Here is a 21,166-nt window from a genome sequence, read left to right on the forward strand (position 1 = left end):
CCGAGTCTCTCCCCCAGTCCTCCAAAAGCCCAGTCTCTCCCCCAGTTCTCCATCAACCCAGTCTCTCCCCCAGTCCTACACCAGCCCAGTCTCTCTCCCAGTCCTCCACCAGCCCAGTCTCTCCCCCAGTCCTCCAGCCCAGTCTCTCCCCCAGTCCTCCAGCCCAGTCTCTCCCCCTGTCCTCCAGCAGCCCCCTGTCCTCTACCAGCCCCGTCTCTCCCCCAGTCCTCCACCAGCCCCCTGTCCTCCACCAGCCCCGTCTCTCCCCCTGTCCTCCACCAGCCCGGTGTCCCCCAGTCCTCCACCAGCCCAGTCCTCCACCAGCCCAGTCTCTCCCCTAGTCCTCCACCAGCCCCGTCTCTCCCCCAGTCCTCCTCAGCCCTGTCTCTCCCCCAGTCCTCCACCAGCCCCCTGTCCTCTACCAGCCCCGTCTCTCCCCCAGTCCTCCACCAGCCCCCTGTCCTCCACCAGCCCCGTCTCTCCCCCTGTCCTCCACCAGCCCGGTGTCTCCCCGTCCTCCACCAGCCCTGTGTCTCCCCGTCCTCCACCAGCCCTGTGTCTCCCTGTCATCCACCAGCCCAATTTATCCTTGTCCTCTGCTAGCCCCCTGTCCTCCACCAGCCCCGTTTCTCCTACAGTCCTCCACAAGCCCCGTCTCTCCCCGTCCTCCACCAGCCCCGTTTCTCCCCCAGTCCTCCACCAGCCCCGTTTCTCCCCCAGTCCTCCACCAGCCCCGTTTCTCCCCCAGTCCTCCACCAGCCCCGTCTCTCCCCCAGCCCCGTCTCTCCCCCAGTCCTCCACCAGCCCAGTCTCTCCCCCAGTCCTCCAGCCACGTCTCTCCCCCAGTCCACCAGCCCAGTCTCTCCCCCAGTCCTCTACCAGCCGAGTCTCTCCCCCAGTCCTCCAAAAGCCCAGTCTCTCCCCCAGTTCTCCATCAACCCAGTCTCTCCCCCAGTCCTACACCAGCCCAGTCTCTCTCCCAGTCCTCCACCAGCCCCGTCTCTCCCCCAGGCCTCCACCAGCCCAGTCTCTCCCCCAGTCCTCCAGCCCAGTCTCTCCCCCAGGCCTCCAGCCCAGTCTCTCCCCCAGTCCTCCAGCAGCCCCTTGTCCTCTACCAGCCCCGTCTCTCCCCCAGTCCTCCACCAGCCCCCTGTCCTCCACCAGCCCCGTCTCTCCCCCTGTCCTCCACCAGCCCGGTGTCCCCCAGTCCTCCACCAGCCCAGTCCTCCACCAGCCCAGTCTCTCCCCTAGTCCTCCACCAGCCCCGTCTCTCCCCCAGTCCTCCTCAGCCCTGTCTCTCCCCCAGTCCTCCACCAGCCCCCTGTCCTCTACCAGCCCCGTCTCTCCCCCAGTCCTCCACCAGCCCCCTGTCCTCCACCAGCCCCGTCTCTCCCCCAGTCCTCCTCAGCCCTGTCTCTCCCCCAGTCCTCCACCAGCCCCCCGTCCTCCACCAGCCCCGTCTCTCCCCCTGTCCTCCACCAGCCCTGTGTCTCCCTGTCCTCCACCAGCCCTGTGTCTCCCTGTCATCCACCAGCCCCATTTATCCTTGTCCTCTGCTAGCCCCCTGTCCTCCACCAGCCCCGTTTCTCCTACAGTCCTCCACAAGCCCCGTCTCTCCCCGTCCTCCACCAGCCCCGTTTCTCCCCCTGTCCTCCGCTAGCCCCCAGTCCTCCACCAGTCCCGTTTCTCCCCCAGTCCTCCACCAGCCCCGTTTCTCCCCCAGTCCTCCACCAGCCCCGTCTCTCCCCTAGTCCTCCACCAGCCCCGTTTCTCCCCCAGTCCTCCACCAGCCCAGTCTCTCCACCAGCCCAGTCTCTCCCCCAGTCCTCCACCAGCCCATTCTCTCCCCCAGTCCTCCACCAGCCCCGTTTCTCCCCCTGTCCTCCGCTACTCCCGAGTCCTCCACCAGTCCTCCACCAGCCCCGTCTCTCCCTCGTCCTCTGCCAGCCCAGTCTCTCCCTCGGTCCTCCGCCAGCCCCGTCTCTCCCTCGGTCCTCCGCCAGCCCCGTCTCTCCCCCTGTCCACCGCCAGCCCCGTCTCTCCCCCTGTCCTCTGCCAGCCCCGTCTCTCCCCTGTCCTCCGCCAAACCCGTCTCTCCCCCTGTCCTCCGCCAGCCCCGTTTCTCCCCCTGTCCTCTGCCAGCCCCGTCTCTCCCCCTTTCCTCCGCCAGCCCCGTTTCTCCCCCTGTCCTCTGCCAGCCCCGTCTCTCCCCCTTTCCTCCGCCAGCCCCGTTTCTCCCTCGTCCTCTGCCAGCCCAGTCTCTCCCTCGGTCCTCCGCCAGCCCCGTCTCTCCCTCGGTCCTCCGCCAGCCCCGTCTCTCCCCCTGTCCACCGCCAGCCCCGTCTCTCCCCATGTCCTCTGCCAGCCCCGTCTCTCCCCTGTCCTCCGCCAAACCCGTCTCTCCCCCTGTCCTCCGCCAGCCCCGTTTCTCCCCCTGTCCTCTGCCAGCCCCATCTCTCCCCCTTTCCTCCGCCAGCCCCGTTTCTCCCCCTGTCCTCTGCCAGCCCCGTCTCTCCCCCTTTCCTCCGCCAGCCCCGTTTCTCCCCCTGTCCTCTGCCAGCCCCGTCTCTCCCCCTTTCCTCCGCCAGCCCCGTTTCTCCCTCGTCCTCTGCCAGCCCAGTCTCTCCCTCGGTCCTCCGCCAGCCCCGTCTCTCCCTCGGTCCTCCGCCAGCCCCGTCTCTCCCCCTGTCCACCGCCAGCCCCGTCTCTCCCCCTGTCCTCTGCCAGCCCCGTCTCTCCCCTGTCCTCCGCCAAACCCGTCTCTCCCCCTGTCCTCCGCCAGCCCCGTTTCTCCCCCTGTCCTCTGCCAGCCCCATCTCTCCCCCTTTCCTCCGCCAGCCCTGTTTCTCCCCCAGTCCTCTGCCAGCCCCATTTCTCCCCCAGTCCTCCGCCAGCCCCGTTTCTCCCCCTGTCCTCTGCCAGCCCCGTCTCTCCCCCTTTCCTCCGCCAGCCCCGTTTCTCCCCCTGTCCTCTGCCAGCCCCGTCTCTCCCCCTTTCCTCCGCCAGCCCCGTTTCTCCCTCGTCCTCTGCCAGCCCAGTCTCTCCCTCGGTCCTCCGCCAGCCCCGTCTCTCCCTCGGTCCTCCGCCAGCCCCGTCTCTCCCCCTGTCCACCGCCAGCCCCGTCTCTCCCCCTGTCCTCTGCCAGCCCCGTCTCTCCCCTGTCCTCCGCCAAACCCGTCTCTCCCCCTGTCCTCCGCCAGCCCCGTTTCTCCCCCTGTCCTCTGCCAGCCCCATCTCTCCCCCTTTCCTCCGCCAGCCCCGTTTCTCCCCCAGTCCTCTGCCAGCCCCATTTCTCCCCCAGTCCTCCACCAGCCCAGTCTCTCCCCCAGTCCTCTAACAGCCCATTCTCTCCCCGTCCTCCACCAGCCCCGTTTCTCCCACTGTCCTCCACTAGCCCCCAGTCCTCCACCAGCCCAGTCTCTACCCCAGTTCTCCATCAGCCCAGTCTCTCCCCCAGTCCTCCACCAGTCCTCCACCAGCCCCATTTATCCTTGTCCTCTGCTAGCCCCCTGTCCTCCACCAGCCCCATTTCTCCTACAGTCCTCCACAAGCCCCGTCTCTCCCCGTCCTCCACCAGCCCCGTTTCTCCCCCAGTCCTCCACCAGCCCAGTCTCTCCCCCAGTCCTCCACCAGCCCAGTCTCTCACCCAGTCCTCTACCAGCCCCGTCTCTCCCCCAGTCCTACACCAGCCCAGTCTCTCCCCCAGTCCTCCAGCCCAGTCTCTCCCCCAGTCCTCCAGCCCAGTCTCTCCCCCAGTCCTCCACCAGCCCCGTTTCTCCCCCTGTCCTCCACTAGCCCCCAGTCCTCCACCAGCCCAGTCTCTACCCCAGTTCTCCATCAGCCCAGTCTCTCCCCCAGTCCTCCACCAGTCCTCCACCAGCCCCATTTATCCTTGTCCTCTGCTAGCCCCCTGTCCTCCACCAGCCCCATTTCTCCTACAGTCCTCCACAAGCCCCGTCTCTCCCCGTCCTCCACCAGCCCCGTTTCTCCCCCAGTCCTCCACCAGCCCAGTCTCTCCCCCAGTCCTCCACCAGCCCAGTCTCTCACCCAGTCCTCCACCAGCCCCGTCTCTCCCCCAGTCCTACACCAGCCCAGTCTCTCCCCCAGTCCTCCAGCCCAGTCTCTCCCCCAGTCCTCCAGCCCAGTCTCTCCCCCAGTCCTCCACCAGCCCCGTCTCTCCCCCAGGCCTCCACCAGCCCAGTCTCTCCCCCAGTCCTCCAGCCCAGTCTCTCCCCCAGTCCTCCAGCCCAGTCTCTCCCCCAGTCCTCCAGCAGCCCCCTGTCCTCTACCAGCCCCGTCTCTCCCCCAGTCCTCCACCAGCCCCCTGTCCTCCACCAGCCCCGTCTCTCCCCCTGTCCTCCACCAGCCCGGTGTCCCCCAGTCCTCCACCAGCCCAGTCCTCCACCAGCCCAGTCTCTCCCCTAGTCCTCCACCAGCCCAGTCTCTCCCCCAGTCCTCCACCAGCCCAGTCTCTCACCCAGTCCTCCACCAGCCCCGTCTCTCCCCCAGTCCTCCACCAGCCCAGTCTCTCCCCCAGTCCTCCACCAGCCCAGTCTCTCACCCAGTCCTCCACCAGCCCCGTCTCTCCCCCAGTCCTACACCAGCCCAGTCTCTCCCCCAGTCCTCCAGCCCAGTCTCTCCCCCAGTCCTCCAGCCCAGCCTCTCCCCCAGTCCTCCACCAGCCCCGTCTCTCCCCCAGGCCTCCACCAGCCCAGTCTCTCCCCCAGTCCTCCAGCCCAGTCTCTCCCCCAGTCCTCCAGCCCAGTCTCTCCCCCAGTCCTCCAGCAGCCCCCTGTCCTCTACCAGCCCCGTCTCTCCCCCAGTCCTCCACCAGCCCCCTGTCCTCCACCAGCCCCGTCTCTCCCCCTGTCCTCCACCAGCCCGGTGTCCCCCAGTCCTCCACCAGCCCAGTCCTCCACCAGCCCAGTCTCTCCCCTAGTCCTCCACCAGCCCCGTCTCTCCCCCAGTCCTCCTCAGCCCTGTCTCTCCCCCAGTCCTCCACCAGCCCCCTGTCCTCTACCAGCCCCGTCTCTCCCCCAGTCCTCCACCAGCCCCCTGTCCTCCACCAGCCCCGTCTCTCCCCCTGTCCTCCACCAGCCCGGTGTCTCCCCGTCCTCCACCAGCCCTGTGTGTCCCCGTCCTCCACCAGCCCTGTGTCTCCCTGTCATCCACCAGCCCCATTTATCCTTGTCCTCTGCTAGCCCCCTGTCCTCCACCAGCCCCGTTTCTCCTACAGTCCTCCACAAGCCCCGTCTCTCCCCGTCCTCCACCAGCCCCGTTTCTCCCCCAGTCCTCCACCAGCCCCGTTTCTCCCCCAGTCCTCCACCAGCCCCGTTTCTCCCCCAGTCCTCCACCAGCCCCGTCTCTCCCCCAGCCCCGTCTCTCCCCCAGTCCTCAACCAGCCCAGTCTCTCCCCCAGTCCTCCATCCCAGTCTCTCCCCCAGTCCTCCAGCCCAGTCTCTCCCCCAGTCCTCTACCAGCCGAGTCTCTCCCCCAGTCCTCCAAAAGCCCAGTCTCTCCCCCAGTTCTCCATCAACCCAGTCTCTCCCCCAGTCCTCCACCAGCCCAGTCCTCCACCAGCCCAGTCTCTACCCTAGTCCTCCACCAGCCCCGTCTCTCCCCCAGTCCTCCTCAGCCCTGTCTCTCCCCCAGTCCTCCACCAGCCCAGTCCTCCACCAGCCCAGTCTCTCCCCCAGTCCTCCACCAGCCCCGTCTCTCCCCCAGTCCTCCTCAGCCCTGTCTCTCCCCCAGTCCTCCACCAGCCCAGTCCTCCACCAGCCCAGTCTCTCCCCCAGGCCTCCACCAGCCCAGTCTCTCCCCCAGTCCTCCAGCCCAGTCTCTCCCCCAGTCCTCCAGCCCAGTCTCTCCCCCAGTCCTCCAGCAGCCCCCTGTCCTCTACCAGCCCCGTCTCTCCCCCAGTCCTCCACCAGCCCCCTGTCCTCCACCAGCCCCGTCTCTCCCCCTGTCCTCCACCAGCCCGGTGTCCCCCAGTCCTCCACCAGCCCAGTCCTCCACCAGACCAGTCTCTCCCCTAGTCCTCCACCAGCCCCGTCTCTCCCCCAGTCCTCCTCAGCCCTGTCTCTCCCCCAGTCCTCCACCAGCCCCCTGTCCTCTACCAGCCCCGTTTCTCCCCCAGTCCTCCACCAGCCCCCTGTCCTCCACCGGCCCCGTCTCTCCCCCCGTCCTCCACCAGCCCTGTGTCTCCCTGTCATCCACCAGCCCCATTTATCCTTGTCCTCTGCTAGCCCCCTGTCCTCCACCAGCCCCGTTTCTCCTACAGTCCTCCACAAGCCCCGTGTCTCCCCGTCCTCCACCAGCCCCGTTTCTCCCCCAGTCCTCCACCAGCCCCGTTTCTCCCCCAGTCCTCCACCAGCCCCGTTTCTCCCCCAGTCCTCCACCAGCCCCGTCTCTCCCCCAGCCCCGTCTCTCCCCCAGTCCTCCACCAGCCCAGTCTCTCCCCCAGTCCTCCAGCCCAGTCTCTCCCCCAGTCCTCCAGCCCAGTCTCTCCCCCAGTCCTCTACCAGCCGAGTCTCTCCCCCAGTCCTCCAAAAGCCCAGTCTCTCCCCCAGTTCTCCATCAACCCAGTCTCTCCCCCAGTCCTCCACCAGCCCAGTCCTCCACCAGCCCAGTCTCTCCCCTAGTCCTCTGCCAGCCCCATCTCTCCCCCTTTCCTCCGCCAGCCCCGTTTCTCCCCCAGTCCTCTGCCAGCCCCATTTCTCCCCCAGTCCTCCAACAGCCCCGTCTCTCTCCCAGTCCTCCACCAGCCCAGTCTCTCCACCAGCCCAGTCTCTCCCCCAGTCCTCTAACAGCCCATTCTCTCCCCGTCCTCCACCAGCCCCGTTTCTCCCCCTGTCCTCCACTAGCCCCCAGTCCTCCACCAGCCCAGTCTCTACCCCAGTTCTCCATCAGCCCAGTCTCTCCCCCAGTCCTCCACCAGTCCTCCACCAGCCCCATTTATCCTTGTCCTCTGCTAGCCCCCTGTCCTCCACCAGCCCCATTTCTCCTACAGTCCTCCACAAGCCCCGTCTCTCCCCGTCCTCCACCAGCCCCGTTTCTCCCCCAGTCCTCCACCAGCCCAGTCTCTCCCCCAGTCCTCCACCAGCCCAGTCTCTCACCCAGTCCTCCACCAGCCCCGTCTCTCCCCCAGTCCTACACCAGCCCAGTCTCTCCCCCAGTCCTCCAGCCCAGTCTCTCCCCCAGTCCTCCAGCCCAGTCTCTCCCCCAGTCCTCCACCAGCCCCGTCTCTCCCCCAGGCCTCCACCAGCCCAGTCTCTCCCCCAGTCCTCCAGCCCAGTCTCTCCCCCAGTCCTCCAGCCCAGTCTCTCCCCCAGTCCTCCAGCAGCCCCCTGTCCTCTACCAGCCCCGTCTCTCCCCCAGTCCTCCACCAGCCCCCTGTCCTCCACCAGCCCCGTCTCTCCCCCTGTCCTCCACCAGCCCGGTGTCCCCCAGTCCTCCACCAGCCCAGTCCTCCACCAGCCCAGTCTCTCCCCTAGTCCTCCACCAGCCCTGTCTCTCCCCCAGTCCTCCTCAGCCCTGTCTCTCCCCCAGTCCTCCACCAGCCCCCTGTCCTCTACCAGCCCCGTCTCTCCCCCAGTCCTCCACCAGCCCCCTGTCCTCCACCAGCCCCGTCTCTCCCCCTGTCCTCCACCAGCCCGGTGTCTCCCCGTCCTCCACCAGCCCTGTGTGTCCCCGTCCTCCACCAGCCCTGTGTCTCCCTGTCATCCACCAGCCCCATTTATCCTTGTCCTCTGCTAGCCCCCTGTCCTCCACCAGCCCCGTTTCTCCTACAGTCCTCCACAAGCCCCGTCTCTCCCCGTCCTCCACCAGCCCCGTTTCTCCCCCAGTCCTCCACCAGCCCCGTTTCTCCCCCAGTCCTCCACCAGCCCCGTTTCTCCCCCAGTCCTCCACCAGCCCCGTCTCTCCCCCAGCCCCGTCTCTCCCCCAGTCCTCCACCAGCCCAGTCTCTCCCCCAGTCCTCCAGCCCAGTCTCTCCCCCAGTCCTCCAGCCCAGTCTCTCCCCCAGTCCTCTACCAGCCGAGACTCTCCCCCAGTCCTCCAAAAGCCCAGTCTCTCCCCCAGTTCTCCATCAACCCAGTCTCTCCCCCAGTCCTCCACCAGCCCAGTCCTCCACCAGCCCAGTCTCTCCCCTAGTCCTCCACCAGCCCGTCTCTCCCCCAGTCCTCCTCAGCCCTGTCTCTCCCCCAGTCCTCCACCAGCCCAGTCCTCCACCAGCCCAGTCTCTCCCCCAGTCCTCCACCAGCCCCGTCTCTCCCCCAGTCCTCCTCAGCCCTGTCTCTCCCCCAGTCCTCCACCAGCCCAGTCCTCCACCAGCCCAGTCTCTCCCCCAGGCCTCCAACAGCCCAGTCTCTCCCCCAGTCCTCCAGCCCAGTCTCTCCCCCAGTCCTCCAGCCCAGTCTCTCCCCCAGTCCTCCAGCAGCCCCCTGTCCTCTACCAGCCCCGTCTCTCCCCCAGTCCTCCACCAGCCCCCTGTCCTCCACCAGCCCCGTCTCTCCCCCTGTCCTCCACCAGCCCGGTGTCCCCCAGTCCTCCACCAGCCCAGTCCTCCACCAGCCCAGTCTCTCCCCTAGTCCTCCACCAGCCCCGTCTCTCCCCCAGTCCTCCACCAGCCCCCTGTCCTCCACCAGCCCCGTCTCTCCCCCTGTCCTCCACCAGCCCGGTGTCCCCCAGTCCTCCACCAGCCCAGTCCTCCACCAGCCCAGTCTCTCCCCTAGTCCTCCACCAGCCCCGTCTCTCCCCCAGTCCTCCTCAGCCCTGTCTCTCCCCCAGTCCTCCACCAGCCCCCTGTCCTCTACCAGCCCCGTCTCTCCCCCAGTCCTCCACCAGCCCCCTGTCCTCCACCAGCCCCGTCTCTCCCCCTGTCCTCCACCAGCCCGGTGTCTCCCCGTCCTCCACCAGCCCTGTGTGTCCCCGTCCTCCACCAGCCCTGTGTCTCCCTGTCATCCACCAGCCCCATTTATCCTTGTCCTCTGCTAGCCCCCTGTCCTCCACCAGCCCCGTTTCTCCTACAGTCCTCCACAAGCCCCGTCTCTCCCCGTCCTCCACCAGCCCCGTTTCTCCCCCAGTCCTCCACCAGCCCTGTTTCTCCCCCAGTCCTCCACCAGCCCCTTTTCTCCCCCAGTCCTCCACCAGCCCCGCCTGTCCCCCAGCCCCGTCTCTCCCCCAGTCCTCCACCAGCCCAGTCTCTCCCCCAGTCCTCCAGCCCAGTCTCTCCCCCAGTCCTCCAGCCCAGTCTCTCCCCCAGTCCTCCAGCCCAGTCTCTCCCCCAGTCCTCTACCAGCCGAGTCTCTCCCCCAGTCCTCCAAAAGCCCAGTCTCTCCCCCAGTTCTCCATCAACCCAGTCTCTCCCCCAGTCCTCCACCAGCCCAGTCCTCCACCAGCCCAGTCTCTCCCCTAGTCCTCTGCCAGCCCCATCTCTCCCCCTTTCCTCCGCCAGCCCCGTTTCTCCCCCAGTCCTCTGCCAGCCCCATTTCTCCCCCAGTCCTCCAACAGCCCCGTCTCTCTCCCAGTCCTCCACCAGCCCAGTCTCTCCACCAGCCCAGTCTCTCCCCCAGTCCTCTAACAGCCCATTCTCTCCCCGTCCTCCACCAGCCCCGTTTCTCCCCCTGTCCTCCACTAGCCCCCAGTCCTCCACCAGCCCAGTCTCTACCCCAGTTCTCCATCAGCCCAGTCTCTCCCCCAGTCCTCCACCAGTCCTCCACCAGCCCCATTTATCCTTGTCCTCTGCTAGCCCCCTGTCCTCCACCAGCCCCATTTCTCCTACAGTCCTCCACAAGCCCCGTCTCTCCCCGTCCTCCACCAGCCCCGTTTCTCCCCCAGTCCTCCACCAGCCCAGTCTCTCCCCCAGTCCTCCACCAGCCCAGTCTCTCACCCAGTCCTCCACCAGCCCCGTCTCTCCCCCAGTCCTACACCAGCCCAGTCTCTCCCCCAGTCCTCCACCAGTCCTCCACCAGCCCCATTTATCCTTGTCCTCTGCTAGCCCCCTGTCCTCCACCAGCCCCATTTCTCCTACAGTCCTCCACAAGCCCCGTCTCTCCCCGTCCTCCACCAGCCCCGTTTCTCCCCCAGTCCTCCACCAGCCCAGTCTCTCCCCCAGTCCTCCACCAGCCCAGTCTCTCACCCAGTCCTCCACCAGCCCTGTGTCTCCCTGTCATCCACCAGCCCCATTTATCCTTGTCCTCTGCTAGCCCCCTGTCCTCCACCAGCCCCGTTTCTCCTACAGTCCTCCACAAGCCCCGTCTCTCCCCGTCCTCCACCAGCCCCGTTTCTCCCCCAGTCCTCCAACAGCCCATTCTCTCCCCCAGTCCTCCACCAGCCCCGTCTCTCCCCCAGCCCCGTCTCTCCCCCAGTCCTCCACCAGCCCAGTCTCTCCCCCAGTCCTCCAGCCCAGTCGCTCCCCCAGTCCTCCAGCCCAGTCTCTCCCCCAGTCCTCTACCAGCCGAGACTCTCCCCCAGTCCTCCAAAAGCCCAGTCTCTCCCCCAGTTCTCCATCAACCCAGTCTCTCCCCCAGTCCTCCACCAGCCCAGTCCTCCACCAGCCCAGTCTCTCCCCTAGTCCTCCACCAGCCCCGTCTCGCCCCCAGTCCTCCTCAGCCCTGTCTCTCCCCCAGTCCTCCACCAGCCCAGTCCTCCACCAGCCCAGTCTCTCCCCCAGTCCTCCACCAGCCCCGTCTCTCCCCCAGTCCTCCTCAGCCCTGTCTCTCCCCCAGTCCTCCACCAGCCCAGTCTCTCCCCCAGGCCTCCAACAGCCCAGTCTCTCCCCCAGTCCTCCAGCCCAGTCTCTCCCCCAGTCCTCCAGCCCAGTCTCTCCCCCAGTCCTCCAGCAGCCCCCTGTCCTCTACCAGCCCCGTCTCTCCCCCAGTCCTCCACCAGCCCCCTGTCCTCCACCAGCCCCGTCTCTCCCCCTGTCCTCCACCAGCCCGGTGTCCCCCAGTCCTCCACCAGCCCAGTCCTCCACCAGCCCAGTCTCTCCCCTAGTCCTACACCAGCCCCGTCTCTCCCCCAGTCCTCCACCAGCCCCCTGTCCTCCACCAGCCCCGTCTCTCCCCCTGTCCTCCACCAGCCCGGTGTCCCCCAGTCCTCCACCAGCCCAGTCTCTCCCCTAGTCCTCCACCAGCCCCGTCTCTCCCCCAGTCCTCCTCAGCCCTGTCTCTCCCCCAGTCCTCCACCAGCCCCCTGTCCTCTACCAGCCCCGTCTCTCCCCCAGTCCTCCACCAGCCCCCTGTCCTCCACCAGCCCCGTCTCTCCCCCTGTCCTCCACCAGCCCGGTGTCTCCCCGTCCTCCACCAGCCCTGTGTGTCCCCGTCCTCCACCAGCCCTGTGTCTCCCTGTCATCCACCAGCCCCATTTATCCTTGTCCTCTGCTAGCCCCCTGTCCTCCATCAGCCCCGTTTCTCCTACAGTCCTCCACAAGCCCCGTCTCTCCCCGTCCTCCACCAGCCCCGTTTCTCCCCCAGTCCTCCACCAGCCCCGTTTCTCCCCCAGTCCTCCACCAGCCCCGTTTCTCCCCCAGTCCTCCACCAGCCCCGTCTCTCCCCCAGCCCCGTCTCTCCCCCAGTCCTCCACCAGCCCAGTCTCTCCCCCAGTCCTCCAGCCCAGTCTCTCCCCCAGTCCTCCAGCCCAGTCTCTCCCCCAGTCCTCCAGCCCAGTCTCTCCCCCAGTCCTCTACCAGCCGAGTCTCTCCCCCAGTCCTCCAAAAGCCCAGTCTCTCCCCCAGTTCTCCATCAACCCAGTCTCTCCCCCAGTCCTCCACCAGCCCAGTCCTCCACCAGCCCAGTCTCTCCCCTAGTCCTCTGCCAGCCCCATCTCTCCCCCTTTCCTCCGCCAGCCCCGTTTCTCCCCCAGTCCTCTGCCAGCCCCATTTCTCCCCCAGTCCACCAACAGCCCCGTCTCTCTCCCAGTCCTCCACCAGCCCAGTCTCTCCACCAGCCCAGTCTCTCCCCCAGTCCTCTAACAGCCCATTCTCTCCCCGTCCTCCACCAGCCCCGTTTCTCCCCCTGTCCTCCACTAGCCCCCAGTCCTCCACCAGCCCAGTCTCTACCCCAGTTCTCCATCAGCCCAGTCTCTCCCCCAGTCCTCCACCAGTCCTCCACCAGCCCCATTTATCCTTGTCCTCTGCTAGCCCCCTGTCCTCCACCAGCCCCATTTCTCCTACAGTCCTCCACAAGCCCCGTCTCTCCCCGTCCTCCACCAGCCCCGTTTCTCCCCCAGTCCTCCACCAGCCCAGTCTCTCCCCCAGTCCTCCACCAGCCCAGTCTCTCACCCAGTCCTCCACCAGCCCCGTCTCTCCCCCAGTCCTACACCAGCCCAGTCTCTCCCCCAGTCCTCCAGCCCAGTCTCTCCCCCAGTCCTCCAGCCCAGTCTCTCCCCCAGTCCTCCACCAGCCCCGTCTCTCCCCCAGGCCTCCACCAGCCCAGTCTCTCCCCCAGTCCTCCAGCCCAGTCTCTCCCCCAGTCCTCCAGCCCAGTCTCTCCCCCAGTCCTCCAGCAGCCCCCTGTCCTCTACCAGCCCCGTCTCTCCCCCAGTCCTCCACCAGCCCCCTGTCCTCCACCAGCCCCGTCTCTCCCCCTGTCCTCCACCAGCCCGGTGTCCCCCAGTCCTCCACCAGCCCCGTCCTACACCAGCCCAGTCTCTCCCCTAGTCCTCCACCAGCCCCGTCTCTCCCCCAGTCCTCCTCAGCCCTGTCTCTCCCCCAGTCCTCCACCAGCCCCCTGTCCTCTACCAGCCCCGTCTCTCCCCCAGTCCTCCACCAGCCCCCTGTCCTCCACCAGCCCCGTCTCTCCCCCAGTCCTCCACCAGCCCCCTGTCCTCCACCAGCCCCGTCTCTCCCCCTGTCCTCCACCAGCCCGGTGTCCCCCAGTCCTCCACCAGCCCAGTCCTACACCAGCCCAGTCTCTCCCCTAGTCCTCCACCAGCCCCGTCTCTCCCCCAGTCCTCCTCAGCCCTGTCTCTCCCCCAGTCCTCCACCAGCCCCCTGTCCTCCATCAACCCAGTCTCTCCCCCAGTCCTCCACCAGCCCAGTCCTCCACCAGCCCAGTCTCTCCCCTAGTCCTCTGCCAGCCCCATCTCTCCCCCTTTCCTCCGCCAGCCCCGTTTCTCCCCCAGTCCTCTGCCAGCCCCATTTCTCCCCCAGTCCTCCAACAGCCCCGTCTCTCTCCCAGTCCTCCACCAGCCCAGTCTCTCCACCAGCCCAGTCTCTCCCCCAGTCCTCTAACAGCCCATTCTCTCCCCGTCCTCCACCAGCCCCGTTTCTCCCCCTGTCCTCCACTAGCCCCCAGTCCTCCACCAGCCCAGTCTCTACCCCAGTTCTCCATCAGCCCAGTCTCTCCCCCAGTCCTCCACCAGTCCTCCACCAGCCCCATTTATCCTTGTCCTCTGCTAGCCCCCTGTCCTCCACCAGCCCCATTTCTCCTACAGTCCTCCACAAGCCCCGTCTCTCCCCGTCCTCCACCAGCCCCGTTTCTCCCCCAGTCCTCCACCAGCCCAGTCTCTCCCCCAGTCCTCCACCAGCCCAGTCTCTCACCCAGTCCTCCACCAGCCCTGTGTCTCCCTGTCATCCACCAGCCCCATTTATCCTTGTCCTCTGCTAGCCCCCTGTCCTCCACCAGCCCCGTTTCTCCTACAGTCCTCCACAAGCCCCGTCTCTCCCCGTCCTCCACCAGCCCCGTTTCTCCCCCAGTCCTCCAACAGCCCATTCTCTCCCCCAGTCCTCCACCAGCCCCGTCTCTCCCCCAGCCCCGTCTCTCCCCCAGTCCTCCACCAGCCCAGTCTCTCCCCCAGTCCTCCAGCCCAGTCGCTCCCCCAGTCCTCCAGCCCAGTCTCTCCCCCAGTCCTCTACCAGCCGAGACTCTCCCCCAGTCCTCCAAAAGCCCAGTCTCTCCCCCAGTTCTCCATCAACCCAGTCTCTCCCCCAGTCCTCCACCAGCCCAGTCCTCCACCAGCCCAGTCTCTCCCCTAGTCCTCCACCAGCCCCGTCTCTCCCCCAGTCCTCCTCAGCCCTGTCTCTCCCCCAGTCCTCCACCAGCCCAGTCCTCCACCAGCCCAGTCTCTCCCCCAGTCCTCCACCAGCCCCGTCTCTCCCCCAGTCCTCCTCAGCCCTGTCTCTCCCCCAGTCCTCCACCAGCCCAGTCCTCCACCAGCCCAGTCTCTCCCCCAGGCCTCCAACAGCCCAGTCTCTCCCCCAGTCCTCCAGCCCAGTCTCTCCCCCAGTCCTCCAGCAGCCCCCTGTCCTCTACCAGCCCCGTCTCTCCCCCAGTCCTCCACCAGCCCCCTGTCCTCCACCAGCCCCGTCTCTCCCCCTGTCCTCCACCAGCCCGGTGTCCCCCAGTCCTCCACCAGCCCAGTCCTCCACCAGCCCAGTCTCTCCCCTAGTCCTCCACCAGCCCCGTCTCTCCCCCTGTCTCTCCCCCAGTCCTCCACCAGCCCCCTGTCCTCTACCAGCCCCGTCTCTCCCCCAGTCCTCCACCAGCCCCCTGTCCTCCACCAGCCCCGTCTCTCCCCCAGTCTCTCCCCCAGTCCTCCATCCCAGTCTCTCCCCCAGTCCTCCAGCAGCCCCCTGTCCTCTACCAGCCCCGTCTCTCCCCCAGTCCTCCACCAGCCCCCTGTCCTCCACCAGCCCCGTCTCTCCCCCTGTCCTCCACCAGCCCGGTGTCCCCCAGTCCTCCACCAGCCCAGTCCTCCACCAGCCCAGTCTCTCCCCTAGTCCTCCACCAGCCCCGTCTCTCCCCCTGTCTCTCCCCCAGTCCTCCACCAGCCCCCTGTCCTCTACCAGCCCCGTCTCTCCCCCAGTCCTCCACCAGCCCCCTGTCCTCCACCAGCCCCGTCTCTTCCCCTGTCCTCCACCAGCCCGGTGTCTCCCCGTCCTCCACCAGCCCTGTGTCTCCCCGTCCTCCACCAGCCCTGTGTCTCCCTGTCATCCACCAGCCCCATTTATCCTTGTCCTCTGCTAGCCCCCTGTCCTCCACCACCCCCGTTTCTCCTACAGTCCTCCACAAGCCCCGTCTCTCCCCGTCCTCCAACAGCCCCGTTTCTCCCCCAGTCCTCCACCAGCCCCGTTTCTCCCCCAGTCCTCCACCAGCCCCGTTTCTCCCCCAGTCCTCCACCAGCCCCGTCTCTCCCCCAGTCCTCCACCAGCCCAGTCTCTCCCCCAGTCCTCCAGCCCAGTCTCTCCCCCAGTCCTCCAGCCCAGTCTCTCCCCCAGTCCTCTACCAGCCGAGTCTCTCCCCCAGTCCTCCAAAAGCCCAGTCTCTCCCCCAGTTCTCCATCAACCCAGTCTCTCCCCCAGTCCTACACCAGCCCAGTCTCTCTCCCAGTCCTCCACCAGCCCAGTCTCTCCCCCAGTCCTCCAGCCCAGTCTCTCCCCCAGTCCTCCAGCAGCCCCCTGTCCTCTACCAGCCCCGTCTCTCCCCCAGTCCTCCACCAGCCCCCTGTCCTCCACCAGCCCCGTCTCTCCCCCAGTCCTCCTCAGCCCTGTCTCTCCCCCAGTCCTCCACCAGCCCCCTGTCCTCCAACAGCCCCGTCTCTCCCCCTGTCCTCCACCAGCCCGGTGTCTCCCCGTCCTCCACCAGCCCTGTGTCTCCCCGTCCTCCACCAGCCCTGTGTCTCCCTGTCATCCACCAGCCCCATTTATCCTTGTCCTCTGCTAGCCCCCTGTCCTCCACCAGCCCCGTTTCTCCTACAGTCCTCCACAAGCCCCGTCTCTCCCCGTCCTCCACCAGCCCCGTTTCTCCCCCAGTCCTCCACCAGCCCCGTTTCTCCCCCAGTCCTCCACCAGCCCCGTTTCTCCCCCAGTCCTCCACCAGCCCCGTCTCTCCCCCAGCCCCGTCTCTCCCCCAGTCCTCCATCAGCCCAGTCTCTCCCCCAGTCCTCCAGCCCAGTCTCTCCCCCAGTCCTCCAGCCCAGTCTCTCCCCCAGTCCTCCAGCCCAGTCTCTCCCCCAGTCCTCCAGCCCAGTCTCTCCACCAGCCCAGTCTCTCCCCCAGTCCTCCACCAGCCCAGTCTCTCACCCAGTCCTCCAGCCCAGTTTCTCCCCCAGTCCTCCACCAGCCCCGTTTCTCCCCCAGTCCTCTACCAGCCCGTTTCTCCCCCAGTCTTCCACCAGCCCCGTTTCTCCCCCAGTCCTCCACCAGCCCAGTCTCTCCACCAGCCCAGTCTCTCCCCCAGTCCTTCAACAGCCCATTCTCTCCCCGTCCTCCACCAGCCCCGTTTCTCCCCCTGTCCTCCAGTAGCCCCCAGTCCTCCACCAGCCCAGTCTCTCCCCCAGTTCTCCATCAACCCAGTCTCTCCCCCAGTCACACACCAGCCCAGTCTCTCTCCCAGTCCTCCACCAGCCCCGTCTCTCCCCCAGGCCTCCACTAGCCCAGTCTCTCCCCCAGTCTCTCCCCCAGTCCTCCAGCCCAGTCTCTCCCCCAGTCCTCCAGCAGCCCCCTGTCCTCTACCAGCCCCGTCTCTCCCCCAGGCCTCCACCAGCCCCCTGTCCTCCACCAGCCCCGTCTCTCCCCCTGTCCTCCACCAGCCCGGTGTCCCCCAGTCCTCCACCAGCCCAGTCCTCCACCAGCCCAGTCTCTCCCCTAGTCCTCCACCAGCCCCGTCTCTCCCCCTGTCTCTCCCCCAGTCCTCCACCAGCCCCCTGTCCTCTACCAGCCCCGTCTCTCCCCCAGTCCTCCACCAGCCCCCTGTCCTCCACCAGCCCCGTCTCTTCCCCTGTCCTCCACCAGCCCGGTGTCTCCCCGTCCTCCACCAGCCCTGTGTCTCCCCGTCCTCCACCAGCCCTGTGTCTCCCTGTCATCCACCAGCCCCATTTATCCTTGTCCTCTGCTAGCCCCCTGTCCTCCACCAGCCCCGTTTCTCCTACAGTCCTCCACAAGCCCCGTCTCTCCCCGTCCTCCAACAGCCCCGTTTCTCCCCCAGTCCTCCACCAGCCCCGTTTCTCCCCCAGTCCTCCACCAGCCCCGTTTCTCCCCCAGTCCTCCACCAGCCCCGTCTCTCCCCCAGTCCTCCACCAGCCCAGTCTCTCCCCCAGTCCTCCAGCCCAGTCTCTCCCCCAGTCCTCCAGCCCAGTCTCTCCCCCAGTCCTCTACCAGCCGAGTCTCTCCCCCAGTCCTCCAAAAGCCCAGTCTCTCCCCCAGTTCTCCATCAACCCAGTCTCTCCCCCAGTCCTACACCAGCCCAGTCTCTCTCCCAGTCCTCCACCAGCCCAGTCTCTCCCCCAGTCCTCCAGCCCAGTCTCTCCCCCAGTCCTCCAGCCCAGTCTCTCCCCCAGTCCTCCAGCAGCCCCCTGTCCTCTACCAGCCCCGTCTCTCCCCCAGTCCTCCACCAGCCCCCTGTCCTCCACCAGCCCCGTCTCTCCCCCTGTCCTCCACCAGCCCGGTGTCCCCCAGTCCTCCACCAGCCCAGTCCTCCACCAGCCCAGTCTCTCCCCTAGTCCTCCACCAGCCCCGTCTCTCCCCCAGTCCTCCTCAGCCCTGTCTCTCCCCCAGTCCTCCACCAGCCCCCTGTCCTCTACCAGCCCCGTCTCTCCCCCAGTCCTCCACCAGCCCCCTGTCCTCCACCAGCCCCGTCTCTCCCCCTGTCCTCCACCAGCCCGGTGTCTCCCCGTCCTCCACCAGCCCTGTGTCTCCCCGTCCTCCACCAGCCCTGTGTCTCCCTGTCATCCACCAGCCCCATTTATCCTTGTCCTCTGCTAGCCCCCTGTCCTCCACCAGCCCCGTTTCTCCTACAGTCCTCCACAAGCCCCGTCTCTCCCCGTCCTCCACCAGCCCCGTTTCTCCCCCAGTCCTCCACCAGCCCCGTTTCTCCCCCAGTCCTCCAACAGCCCCGTTTCTCCCCCAGTCCTCCACCAGCCCCGTCTCTCCCCCAGCCCCGTCTCTCCCCCAGTCCTCCACCAGCCCAGTCTCTCCCCCAGTCCTCCAGCCCCGTCTCTCCCCCAGTCCACCAGCCCAGTCTCTCCCCCAGTCCTCTACCAGCCGAGTCTCTCCCACAGTCCTCCAAAAGCCCAGTCTCTCCCCCAGTTCTCCATCAACCCAGTCTCTCCCCTAGTCCTACACCAGCCCAGTCTCTCTCCCAGTCCTCCACCAGCCCCGTCTCTCCCCCAGGCCTCCACCAGCCCAGTCTCTCCCCCAGTCCTCCAGCCCAGTCTCTCCCCCAGTCCTCCAGCCCAGTCTCTCCCCCAGTCCTCCAGCAGCCCCTTGTCCTCTACCAGCCCCGTCTCTCCCCCAGTCCTCCACCAGCCCCCTGTCCTCCACCAGCCCAGTCTCTCCCCCAGTCCTCCAGCCCAGTCTCTCCCCCAGTCCTCCAGCCCAGTCTCTCCCCCAGTCCTCCAGCAGCCCCTTGTCCTCTACCAGCCCCGTCTCTCCCCCAGTCCTCCACCAGCCCCCTGTCCTCCACCAGCCCCGTCTCTCCCCCTGTCCTCCACCAGCCCAGTCCTCCACCAGCCCAGTCTCTCCCCTAGTCCTCCACCAGCCCTGTCTCTCCCCCAGTCCTCCTCAGCCCTGTCTCTCCCCCAGTCCTCCACCAGCCCCCTGTCCTCTACCAGCCCCGTCTCTCCCCCAGTCCTCCACCAGCCCCTTGTCCTCCACCAGCCCCGTCTCTCCCCCAGTCCTCCACCAGCCCAGTCTCTCCAGTAGTCCTCCACCAGCCCCGTCTCTCCCCCAGTCCTCCTCAGCCCTGTCTCTCCCCCAGTCCTCCACCAGCCCCCTGTCCTCCACCAGCCCCGTCTCTCCCCCTGTCCTCCACCAGCCCTGTGTCTCCCCGTCCTCCACCAGCCCTGTGTCTCCCTGTCATCCACCAGCCCCATTTATCCTTGTCCTCTGCTAGCCCCCTGTCCTCCACCAGCCCCGTTTCTCCTACAGTCCTCCACAAGCCCCGTCTCTCCCCGTCCTCCAACAGCCCTGTTTCTCCCCCAGTCCTCCACCAGCCCCGTTTCTCCCCCAGTCCTCCACCAGCCCCGTTTCTCCCCCAGTCCTCCACCAGCCCCGTCTCTCCCCCAGTCCTCCACCAGCCCAGTCTCTCCCCCAGTCCTCCAGCCCAGTCTCTCCCCCAGTCCTCCAGCCCAGTCTCTCCCCCAGTCCTCTACCAGCCGAGTCTCTCCCCCAGTCCTCCAAAAGCCCAGTCTCTCCCCCAGTTCTCCATCAACCCAGTCTCTCCCCCAGTCCTACACCAGCCCAGTCTCTCTCCCAGTCCTCCACCAGCCTAGTCTCTCCCCCAGTCCTCCAGCCCAGTCTCTCCCCGAGTCCTCCAGCCCAGTCTCTCCCCCAGTCCTCCAGCAGCCCCCTGTCCTCTACCAGCCCCGTCTCTCCCCCAGTCCTCCACCAGCCCCCTGTCCTCCACCAGCCCCGTCTCTCCCCCTGTCCTCCACCAGCCCGGTGTCCCCCAGTCCTCCACCAGCCCAGTCCTCCACCAGCCCAGTCTCTCCCCTAGTCCTCCACCAGCCCCGTCTCTCCCCCAGTCCTCCTCAGCCCTGTCTCTCCCCCAGTCCTCCACCAGCCCCCTGTCCTCTACCAGCCCCGTCTCTCCCCCAGTCCTCCACCAGCCCCCTGTCCTCCACCAGCCCCGTCTCTCCCCCTGTCCTCCACCAGCCCGGTGTCTCCCCGTCCTCCACCAGCCCTGTGTCTCCCCGTCCTCCACCAGCCCTGTGTCTCCCTGTCATCCACCAGCCCCATTTATCCTTGTCCTCTGCTAGCCCCCTGTCCTCCACCAGCCCCGTTTCTCCTACAGTCCTCCACAAGCCCCGTCTCTCCCCGTCCTCCACCAGCCCCGTTTCTCCCCCAGTCCTCCACCAGCCCCGTTTCTCCCCCAGTCCTCCACCAGCCCCGTTTCTCCCCCAGTCCTCCACCAGCCCCGTCTCTCCCCCAGCCCCGTCTCTCCCCCAGTCCTCCACCAGCCCAGTCTCTCCCCCAGTCCTCCAGCCCCGTCTCTCCCCCAGTCCACCAGCCCAGTCTCTCCCCCAGTCCTCTACCAGCCGAGTCTCTCCCCCAGTCCTCCAAAAGCCCAGTCTCTCCCCCAGTTCTCCATCAACCCAGTCTCTCCCCCAGTCCTACACCAGCCCAGTCTCTCTCCCAGTCCTCCACCAGCCCCGTCTCTCCCCCAGGCCTCCACCAGCCCAGTCTCTCCCCCAGTCCTCCAGCCCAGTCTCTCCCCCAGTCCTCCAGCCCAGTCTCTCCCCCAGTCCTCCAGCAGCCCCTTGTCCTCTACCAGCCCCGTCTCTCCCCCAGTCCTCCACCAGCCCCCTGTCCTCCACCAGCCCCGTCTCTCCCCCTGTCCTCCACCAGCCCGGTGTCCCCCAGTCCTCCACCAGCCCAGTCCTCCACCAGCCCAGTCTCTCCCCTAGTCCTCCACCAGCCCCGTCTCTCCCCCAGTCCTCCTCAGCCCTGTCTCTCCCCCAGTCCTCCACCAGCCCCCTGTCCTCTACCAGCCCCGTCTCTCCCCCAGTCCTCCACCAGCCCCCTGTCCTCCACCAGCCCCGTCTCTCCCCCAGTCCTCCTCAGCCCTGTCTCTCCCCCAGTCCTCCACCAGCCCCCCGTCCTCCACCAGCCCCGTCTCTCCCCCTGTCCTCCACCAGCCCTGTGTCTCCCCGTCCTCCACCAGCCCTGTGTCTCCCTGTCATCCACCAGCCCCATTTATCCTTGTCCTCTGCTAGCCCCCTGTCCTCCACCAGCCCCGTTTCTCCTACAGTCCTCCACAAGCCCCGTCTCTCCCCGTCCTCCACCAGCCCCGTTTCTCCCCCTGTCCTCCGCTAGCCCCCAGTCCTCCACCAGTCCCGTTTCTCCCCCAGTCCTCCACCAGCCCCGTTTCTCCCCCAGTCCTCCACCAGCCCCGTCTCTCCCCTAGTCCTCCACCAGCCCCGTTTCTCCCCCAGTCCTCCACCAGCCCAGTCTCTCCACCAGCCCAGTCTCTCCCCCAGTCCTCCACCAGCCCATTCTCTCCCCCAGTCCTCCACCAGCCCCGTTTCTCCCCCTGTCCTCCGCTACTCCCGAGTCCTCCACCAGTCCTCCACCAGCCCCGTCTCTCCCTCGTCCTCTGCCAGCCCAGTCTCTCCCTCGGTCCTCCGCCAGCCCCGTCTCTCCCTCGGTCCTCCGCCAGCCCCGTCTCTCCCCCTGTCCACCGCCAGCCCCGTCTCTCCCCCTGTCCTCTGCCAGCCCCGTCTCTCCCCT

General features: G+C 67.2%; 1 pseudogene across 1 annotated transcript in view; it reads right to left on the bottom strand.

Annotated features, from left to right (window-relative positions):
• The window catches only part of LOC110499608 (egl nine homolog 1-like), a 153,610-nt pseudogene that overhangs the window by 28,000 nt on the left and 104,444 nt on the right, over window positions 1-21,166 (bottom strand). The gene's annotated exons all lie outside the window — the stretch shown is intronic.

This window comes from Oncorhynchus mykiss, chromosome 20 (assembly GCF_057628025.1).
Source record: "Oncorhynchus mykiss isolate SJ-2025 chromosome 20, ASM5762802v1, whole genome shotgun sequence".
NCBI classification, from domain to species: domain Eukaryota; kingdom Metazoa; phylum Chordata; class Actinopteri; order Salmoniformes; family Salmonidae; genus Oncorhynchus; species Oncorhynchus mykiss.